Source organism: Zalophus californianus, chromosome 16 (genome assembly GCF_009762305.2).
Source record: "Zalophus californianus isolate mZalCal1 chromosome 16, mZalCal1.pri.v2, whole genome shotgun sequence".
NCBI lineage: Eukaryota > Metazoa > Chordata > Mammalia > Carnivora > Otariidae > Zalophus > Zalophus californianus.
In genome coordinates, this window is record NC_045610.1 from 38,110,854 (window position 1) to 38,120,064 (window position 9,211).

The window sequence follows — 9,211 nt, forward strand, 5'->3', positions numbered from 1 at the left end:
ACTCTGGCCCCTCTCCCTGCTGTTGCACAAATGACATGTAAAACAGGAAACCAAAAAGGAGGAAAAGGTCATCAAAGGGAGTGCAGGCCCCCTTTCATTTGCAACAGGTGTGCACTTGAGTGAGAACTTCCAAGGCCAGTGGCGTGGAACGTGGGGGTGAGGAAAATAAGCTCACTCTTCTGGTTAGAGTTCCATCTGGACCACTGTAGAGTAAATTATTGAAAAGGATAAGTGAATTAGCTAAGGAATTCATTTATCTGAGAGGCTCTTCTCCTGTCGCTACATTAACTGAATTCTACTCATTTATTTTCCCCATAAAATATCTTGGAATACTGGTTTGTGCAGATTGATTCTAATTGGTCTTTTAAACTGCCTTCATGTAGGCATTGAAAGATAGAGGTGAGTAGGGAACAGAATTGCCAGAGAGTTGTAATTTTGGTAGTGTGGGTTATACGTGTGATCACGTGTAACATTCTCGTGATCTGCCAGGTGTGGTGACCCCCATCTCTCCTCTTTGTGTGGACTGCCTTCCTGAAGCACTGAATATGTCTGCTTCTCCTCCAACCTTCTCTGTTCCCCAGTGCTGTCTCCCACATGATACAAACTAAGGGAAAAAAACCCGCAGAGTGACGGTCTGAGAATGAAGGGAGTCTTCCATCTCTCCACGCTCTCTGCTCTCTTCATAACTGGAGAGTGTGTTGACTGGCGTTTATGCCCCACGGGTTTTCCTGGGCCGTGGCTAAGGTGAACCCAGCTGGGTGCCTCCCTTCTTAGCTCTGGAAGTCCCTGATCCTATGCTTGGGGGAAAGTACGTGAGCTGGGCTAATAAGGATTAACAAGGGGAGAAGGAATGAAAGGAGAGATCAAGAAGTCATAACTCTGGGAGGCTACAGAGCTTTAACTTAAAGCATCCTGGACGGGGTGTACAATCTCTTGTCATATCTTCAATTACATGCAAGTTGTATGCCCTTGGAAGCGACACCTAAAACATCCAAATGTTCTGATGTCTAGGAGGATTTCTCTGCTTGGTGGCTTTGCAGCTGAAATTAGGATGGGAATTAGGTAGGAGGGAACCAGGGAGGCGCGCCTACACAAACGCACCGTTGTGGAGTAATTAGGACCCATTAGTTAGAGCACCACCTCGGTGGGTGCTTAGGAGGAACCCTCCCAAACAGCACATTCAGAGGTGGACTTAGTATGGTGGAGGGTTCCCAGCTTCAGCATATGGGGAATAAATGACTAACACGGAGCAGAGAAGTTTCAGGATGAGAGGGGCTTGCTAGCTGAAAGAAATGCAAAGGAGGAGTGGTTAAACTTACTCTGTGTGGCGCCAGGGGCAGGCCAAGGGTCACGATTGATGTAAGATAGGAGGAGTTCGACCTCAGTCCCACTTCAGAAGAACTGTTTTAACAGAGAGGTCCAAAAGCAGAGTGGTTTTCCACAGGTCTTAGGGAGCTCCCCATTTGGCTTTGCCTTTAGCAGCTCTGCCTGCTTGTTAAGTACCCAGTGTGGATTGGGAAGAGTGTGCTGAGCGAGGTGATTTGTGGCCCTGACCTCGCTGAGCTGCAGTTCTCATAAGGAGAGATGGACAGCAAACATATAAAGAAGTGAATAGGCTACTTTCAGTTGACCATACATGTTAGGAGGAGTAAAACCTGGTGAAGTTTAATGACTAGTGGTGGGATAGTGCTACTCAAGTTTGGATGATCAGGGAAGGCCCTTGTGAGGAGGTGTCATTTCAGCTGAGATCGGAATTATCAAAGAGTCACCCATGAGAGGATCTGAGAGCAGAGCATTCTGGGCAAGGAGTCCAGTAAGCATAAAGGCCCTGAGATAGGAAGGGACTTGATCTGATGAGGTATAGGCCAGGGGTAGCCATTTGTCATGAGTATGGGGGGCAAAGGATTGAACTAAACTCCCAGGGTCTCTTTGCTGTGTGTGACACCAGGATTGTTGTCTATGGCAAAGAATAAGCATCATGCTATCCTCACTCCTGATTTAGACCTTAGGGCCCCATCCCACGTCCGGCTCCCTGCTAGTGGGGAGTCTACTTCTCTCTTTCCTTCTACCCCCCAACTTGTGCTCCCTCTCTCTCAAACAAATAAAATCTTAAAAAAAGAGAGATTTTATTTAAAGAGAGAGAGAGCGAGCAGGGAGAGGAAGCGAGAGAGAGAATCTCAAGCAGACTCTGTGCTCAGCTCGATCTCACGACCCTCAGACTGTGACCAGAGCTGAAATCGAGTCAGACACTCAGGGCACCTGGGTGGCTCAGTTGATTGGGTGTCTGCCTTTGGCTTGGGTCTTGATCCTGGAGTCCCGGGATCGAGCCCCACATCGGGCTCCCTGCTCAGCTTCCCCCCAGCCCCTCACCTCGCTCGTGCTCTCTCTGTCTCGTTCTTGCTCTCTCTTAAATAAATTAATTAATTAAAAAAAAAAAATCAGACGCTCAACCAACTGAGCCACCTAGGTGCCCCTTTTTTCTTTCTTTTTTAGTCCCTGGAGCAGGTGAGCCTCGGGAAAGAAGTGGGGAGAAAAGTGGGTGGAAAACTAAGGGGTAAGGGAAAGGGAAAGAGAAGTGAGGTGATATGACACAATATATTTGTCAGTTATTTTAGGACCTTTTTTGGTGTCCAAGTCCTGGGCTGCTCAGGTCCCCCAGCAAATGCTGTTGCTACATCCTGAGCCAGCACCAGTGTTTGTGGAAGTCTTTGGCTATCCAGATTCCAGCTCTCCTTTTGAGCTGTACTTTTCCACCTCCAAAGGCTGAGCTCTTCTCCATTTGGCTCCACTCCATTGAGCTGCTCTCATTTTTTTCCTTTTTCACCTAGGCATTTGGTTGCCAAGCTCCAGTTCTGAAGAACCAAATGAAGCTACTGTGGAAGGGGGAGTGAGGAGAAATGAGGGAATTGGAAGGGCTGAGTTCCTCCGTGCAAAGACTTCGGTCCCCCTTGCAGTCCTGGGGCTTGGAAGAAGCACACAACCACACTCTCTGCGTGGGGGCTCCACCTCTCCACATCCATCCCCCGCGGTATCCTGGAACTGGACGAGCTCCTTGGAAAACTGGAATAAGTCTCAACACTGTTCCTTTTTTAGAAGTTTTGTTTTGGATATTTGCATTTCTCGGTATGGAAAACTTCCTTTAAAGGCAGCTGGGGTTCGTGCCCATTGGACTGGAAGTGGTGCCAAGGGTGAGCCAGGTCCAAAGGGGGGGAGGGGAGGGAGGGGATTGCCAGTGACGGTCATTCAGCTGGTGCCAAAGGCAGAGTGCGAGTGTTCACCATTGACCTCAAAGAAGGGAAGAGAGAAGGAGTCAGAAGTGCAAATTGAGCTGGGAGTCTCTGAGGGATGAGGATCCTCATCTCCTTAAGCCTGGACAGCTTCAGTCGGAGGGAGAAAGAAAGGAGGGTGGGTAGTCTCGAATAGAAGATTGCTGAACAAAAACTGGCAAAGGGCCTCTGCTGGGGAAAGTAGTGACTCCTCACATCCTTTCCTTTGAAGGTTTAGGAACCTGGTTTCAGAATCACCTCTCATAGAAGCTGTGTTAGTTTTGTCGTACTGAATTCCTGAGTTCTGTGACCTCAAGTCCGTCCCGTTCTTCCTCCACCCTCCACCCCTCCCCCGAGATAACTGTACATTTCACTCTGATCATGGCAACACCGTTCCTGTTGCTTCTGCCAGCTGTCAAGGCAGTCGATTTTCTCATCACCTGAGCAGTTGAGAGCCCTAATCACGAGCTGCTAAAGTTAATGGCGCATGCTTCCAGATTCTTAATGGCAAACTGTACCCATGACTTAGGAGTCAGTGTTACTTACCTCCATATGTCTGCCAGCTAGTGAGAGGGAATATGGAGGACGGTGAGAAACGAAGCTGTCGTGGTAGCGCTCTTCCGAGAAGCAGCTCTCCAGTGTCGCAGCCTTAATGGAGTGTCTGGATCAGAGAGGAGGAGAGCATTGCATCTCGTGTTTTTAGGTTTACCCCTGTTATCCCACTTCTGGGGCAGGAGGTAGCAAGGGCTTTTTAATTTAAATGGTGTTTTTTCTAGCAACCCAAACATTTTCCTGAGTCAGATCCTGTCTGCCCCCCTTTCATTGGGAAGTCTGTCCGATGCTGATTTGGGAGTTGCCCACCTTCCAGGTGGCGGTGGAAGAGGAGGGGGAGAAACTCCAGTGTGTTTCAGTGGTCCTTGAGTTTTTCTGAAGTGGGCCGTTGTCAAGTCATAAGATATTATGAGTTTGCTTTTCTATAGAGTTACTCTGGGCAGAGGTTTGCTATTAAGATATGAAAATTGAGCTGTTTGGGTCTTTATTGCTCTTTTGTAGTAAATGTTCCATTAGACTGCCTCTTTTGGTTCCCCTGTGCTTCTGTCTGCCTCATCTCATGAGATAAATAATATCATCAGGTTTGTGGTTTCCTGATGGTTTGGGGTGAGGCCCCAGTGTCTTGGTAATTTATAGGACTGCCTCATCTGGAAGCATTGGCCTTCTGCCTTATGTCTTGCATGGAATGACCAGTCTTCCTCCTTGTAGTGGAATAGGGAGGAGACTTGCATTGTTATCTGCCTGGAAAGAGGGGGTCCACAAAATGAGCTTTGTGACATAAACACAGCCCACCTCTGATTTGTCACGAGGTACCTCTTTTCTCCTTGGATCCCGTGGGTGTGTTACCAACCAATGAAGATAGTGATCCCAGAAATTGGCTTAACCTGTGAGTCTTGCCTCTTGAGGGTGCAGATTAACTTGCCATTTTGCAGAAAGTGCCACCCAGCTCTAGAGCCTGCAGTCTGCAATCCATCGGGATCCTTGAGTGGCTGATGTGCAGCTATTTGGGTTTTTTGGGCCTTTTTTCTTTTTTACCATTTCAGCCACCCATACTTTTAAAATTCTTTTTTATAGTATGTCTTAGTGTGTTTGCCTGGCACTGGGCTAGATACTGTGGGAAACACAGGAGGGGAAAGACATGATGTCTGGCCTAAGGGAGCTTTTAAGTGACTGCTGCACATGCAGCAGTTGGACAATGACTCTGTGGCAGCAAGAACCAAAGGCTGTCTTTAAAGAAATTCACGTGGGCGAGATCAGGGTAGACCAGATGGTCTGGGAGAGCTCTGTGGCAGTGAGGCTTTGGGTCCTAGGTGAGGGTAAGACAGACAAGAAACACACGAACAGAAGCATGGAAGCCGAAATCAGCAGGGTGTACTGACCAGGACACAGCCCCAGGTTAGAGTGGCAGCATCAGTCACTTCTTTCCCAGAGCCTGCGGTTTAGATGGAAACTTCCTAGTCATCAGGCAAGTCTCAGCACTGAGGGCTTATGATGGTGAAGTGGAGCCCAGAGCCAGAAGTCACCTGGTTCCTGCCCATGGCCAGGGACCTCACTGCTCTCAGCGCAGTCCTGGGGGGAGGAAGGCAGAGCCCTTGTACCCCTTGTGGTACCAGGGGTTTCCACTGGAGAATTCCTGCGGTCAGGTCCAGGACCAAACCAGCTGAGGAGGCATGACCCAACCTCACCACCATCCTTCTTTCTCCTCCTGGGAAAGGGCGGTGTGCACCCGTGTGCACGATCTGTCTGTGTGCTAGTCATGGCCCAGGCTGTCGCCTAGCCCTTCCTCAGTAGAGTGGGCTGTGAGACAGAGATGTGCAGGGAGAGACCGGCTCGGTTGGGGGGGTGACGGGGAGGAAGAGGCGGGAGTGGGGCAGCTGGCTGAGGGGCCCGCCTGGTCAGAGAGCAGAGAGGGGACAGGGGCGGCTGGCCTCTCTCCAGGCTGGGCCCACTCCTCCTTCGCCAGTTCTGTGTTGTGCTAGTCGAGATGCAGTCCACAGAGGGAACTCATTCCTTTTCGGTGGTTGTATTTTAAAGTCACAAACTGGAAAAGGTTCTCACCTCCCGGGACCCATCATTGATTTCAGAGTTGGTAATGGGTTCTTGCCTGTGACCCTTACTCGTTCATAATTGATCTGCTGTAACCTTCCTCAGGACAGGTGTGGACCACTGTGAGCTAGGTGACAACTGCTGCTACAATGGGCTGTTACTTGAAATCGCGGCTGTGGCAGGAGCGCAGAGTAAGGGGGTGGGGCCTTGCTGTGAGGACTGGGTAAGGGGGCAGCAGCTGGCACTTTGGGGCTGTTGGCGAGGGCCTTGGCCCGGTGGCCAGCCTGTGCCTAGACGTAGTGAGTGTGAGCCGCGGACTGCAGCATGCCGGCTTCTGAGAGGAGAGGCTCGGTGGGGAGCTCACCGTCACGGTTTCTACTCCTCTCCTTCCTTTCCCAGGGGCTGACAGGGTCGGCCCTCCCTGAGGCTGGGAATGCCGTGGAGGCGGCTGCAAACCCCCCTCCAGTGTATATCCGGGAAGAAGTGGGGAGCCGGGAAGGTGCTGAGTGCTTGCACGTCCGGGTATGAGAGCCTAGAGTAGAGCTGGATGCCCTGGGGTGCCCACCTTTTTGGCCCTCACCCTAGGCCCGCAGAAGAGCCAGGCTGCTTGAAGCCCCTGGGTCCCAGCAGGAAGCGGGGACAGGTGGGACTTCCCCCTTAGGTTAGGCCCTTCCCTGCCTCGCTGCCGCTCTCCCTTGGCTCTGAGCCCTGAAAATGGAGGGCGAGGCCCTGGGATATAGCTCTGTGCTGTGGGAAGGAGAGCTGAAAGTCAGCGTGTGCGTGCGCGTGTACGCGTGTGTGTCTGTGTGTCCGCATGCACGTCTTCATTTGCAGAGGTCTTGCCCCCAGTTGGGGTGTTGAAAGCATCTCCATTGTGGGGAGACCTGCCATTTGTTTTCCACGTTTAAGAGAATGACATGCCCCCTGTCCCTAAGGGAGGAGCTTTTGAGTTAGACATTTTCCCTATGGGAATCCTCTTGGTTTGGTTTCGGGTGGTGGGGGGATAAGTGATTTTTATCTCTAATTGTCGGCACAGCTGTTCTTACACCGACTCGTGCTGTTGCATACATGTAGCCGTCTTTCCTTTTCACTGCAACAGTGTTTATCAGTAGTTCAAAGTGATTTATTTGCTCCTGGGGAGTAAAATCTTTTTTATTAAAAAAGAAAAAGAAAAAAAAAAGAAGAAAGCAAGCAAAGCGTGGCTCCCTCCCCCCATGATAGCTGTAGGGTTAGTGGGCCTCAAAGCTCCAGAAGGCAAAGTTGAGTCTGCCAGTCCCCGTGACCTCTCCTGTTTTGACATCGGAGCCTTCGTGCTCAGCACGAAAGGACAGGAGGCCCTGAGAAGATGGAGAGCAAAGCCCCGGGAGGAGTGGGGTGGGGTTTGAACCGTAGAGACGGAGACACTGGCGACTCAGGTGCTGCAGTTAGAAAGACAAGAGTAAGGAACTGTATTTAAAATACTGATTCTCTAATCTGCCAGGGAAAGACCTTTCTTTACATACAAATTCCATACTGTTGTTGTCCTTTTCATCGCTTCTTGACCCTCCTGGTAGGTGCCGGCCCAGTGTCTTCCTGCTTCCCATCCTGTCTTCTGTACTTCTTCTCCCGTCCCTTCCCACTCCCATCTACCTCTGGGAAGCCAGTCCTGCATGCTGAGTCTGCGACCTGCCTTCACGCTCATCTCATCCCGGTGAGAGGGTACCTGGAACTGCTCCCCCCCTCCTCCCTCCGAAGTGCCAAGAGGCACGAAGGAGCAGGTCCCAGGCAGGGAGGACATGAGTGTCTGGTTGCAGCTGGACTGCAATCTTTGCTCCTGGAGAGACAGTGTGAAGAAAACGGAGGACACTCTTGATGGGAACCCAGGGCATCACACACTGCTCCGCCCAGCTCAGGTGGGGCGGGCGGGCTGGTCTGGCTCCTCCATCCCTGGTGCTCCCCTGAACGGGGGCCTGCCCCTCACCGTTGGGCCCAGAGCCTTTTCCAAGGGACAGGCATGACCCCGGTGCCACTCGGTGGGTAGGCCGGCCGTCCGGCGCCCACACCGGTGCTGCCTGTGGCGCAGCCGCTGCTGTACATTTTTTTGGTTGTTTTTAAGAAACTCCATGAAGAGGGGTGTCATTCCGGGCTCAGGGTGGCTGCCAGTCCTTCACCAGAAGGGGAGCCGCACCCCTGCAACCACTTCTGTCCTTGTGTGCTACCCCCCCCCCCCGCCCTCCTCCAAGCCAAAGCGTGGCCTGGCTTTTGTCTTCCCGTTTAGTTTTTCTCCTCTCCTCCCCCTTTTTGTGCTTAATTTATTAAAATAGTTGCTGTATAATTTATTTTCATAAACTATAAAAAATTACTAAATGGTTAAAATAGACTTGCAGGCCAATCTTAAATGGGGTGTGGGAGGGTCTGCGGGTGGGGTGGGAGAAGGGAAAGATGTTTTGATATAAACAAAACAAATGCACTTTGGGTGTGTTTTGGTATTTTTCTGGGGATAGATGGGCGGGTGTTGGGATGTCCCTGTAGATTAGTTCCAGAACCGGGTGTTTGTATATACTGTACTAATAGGCATGTGTGACTCTCACAAGGGACATTAGTAGCTGCTGCAGGTCCTGTTTGGAAACCCCATGTACAACTCCCAGTTTTTTGTAAGTGTCAGTGCGGGAGACATTTGACTCTTGTGTTTGTATCTCCTTTTTATGATTGCTGTACTGACTCATGTCTTTTTGGGGAGGGGTGAAAAGAGATTTGAAATAAAAATGTTTAGAAATTACTTCATGTGATTTGGGTTCGTGTCTGTCAACCCTTCCTCCATCTCCTGTGACTCCTCGCACCACCACCAGCCCCGTAGGGGCAGAGGATCCAGCCCTGGTGACTGGGGCATCTCCGTGATGGGAGCCAAGCCAGATGCACCCAGAACTGGTCTTGTCAGAATTAGAGGTGTTGCAGGGTTCCCCAGGCCAATGGCCATTGCTCAGCGCAGCTTTCTCCTTCCCCGGCAAGTGCAGGAGAATTCCAGTGCCCGTGGCCTTTGGGTGGGGGAGTGGCGGTGTTGGGCTGTGGCTATAGGGAGAGTGCGCGTGTCCCCACAGCGGTCAGTCCCCGTGTCTCCCCCTGCTGGCAGGCGAGGTTTCTCGTAAGTTTAACGGGCATCCCTCCTGCCGTGCTGGCCCAGTCCCTCTTGAGCGGTGCTCTTTGGGGAGAAGAGGAACAGACTGTTTCTCTCATTGACAGCCATGTGTCCTCGGAGCCACTGGAAACTCCTCTCTTCACTTCCCCACCTAATCCCCCTCCAAGTCCCCTACTTAGGGGGCCACAGTACCACGTTGGCACATCGGGGGGAATTTCCTGCACTTTCTCTG

General features: G+C 51.3%; 1 protein-coding gene across 3 annotated transcripts in view; it reads left to right on the forward strand.

Annotated features, from left to right (window-relative positions):
- SOCS7 (suppressor of cytokine signaling 7) overlaps positions 1-8,616 on the forward strand; it is a 30,967-nt gene extending 22,351 nt beyond the window's left edge. For all 3 annotated transcript variants that reach the window (XM_027625852.2, XM_027625853.2, XM_027625854.2), the window contains one exon: positions 2,829-8,616. The gene's annotated coding sequence lies outside the window, so the exon portion shown is untranslated. The remainder of the gene's footprint in view (positions 1-2,828) is intronic.
- Positions 8,617-9,211: the final 595 nt, after the last annotated feature.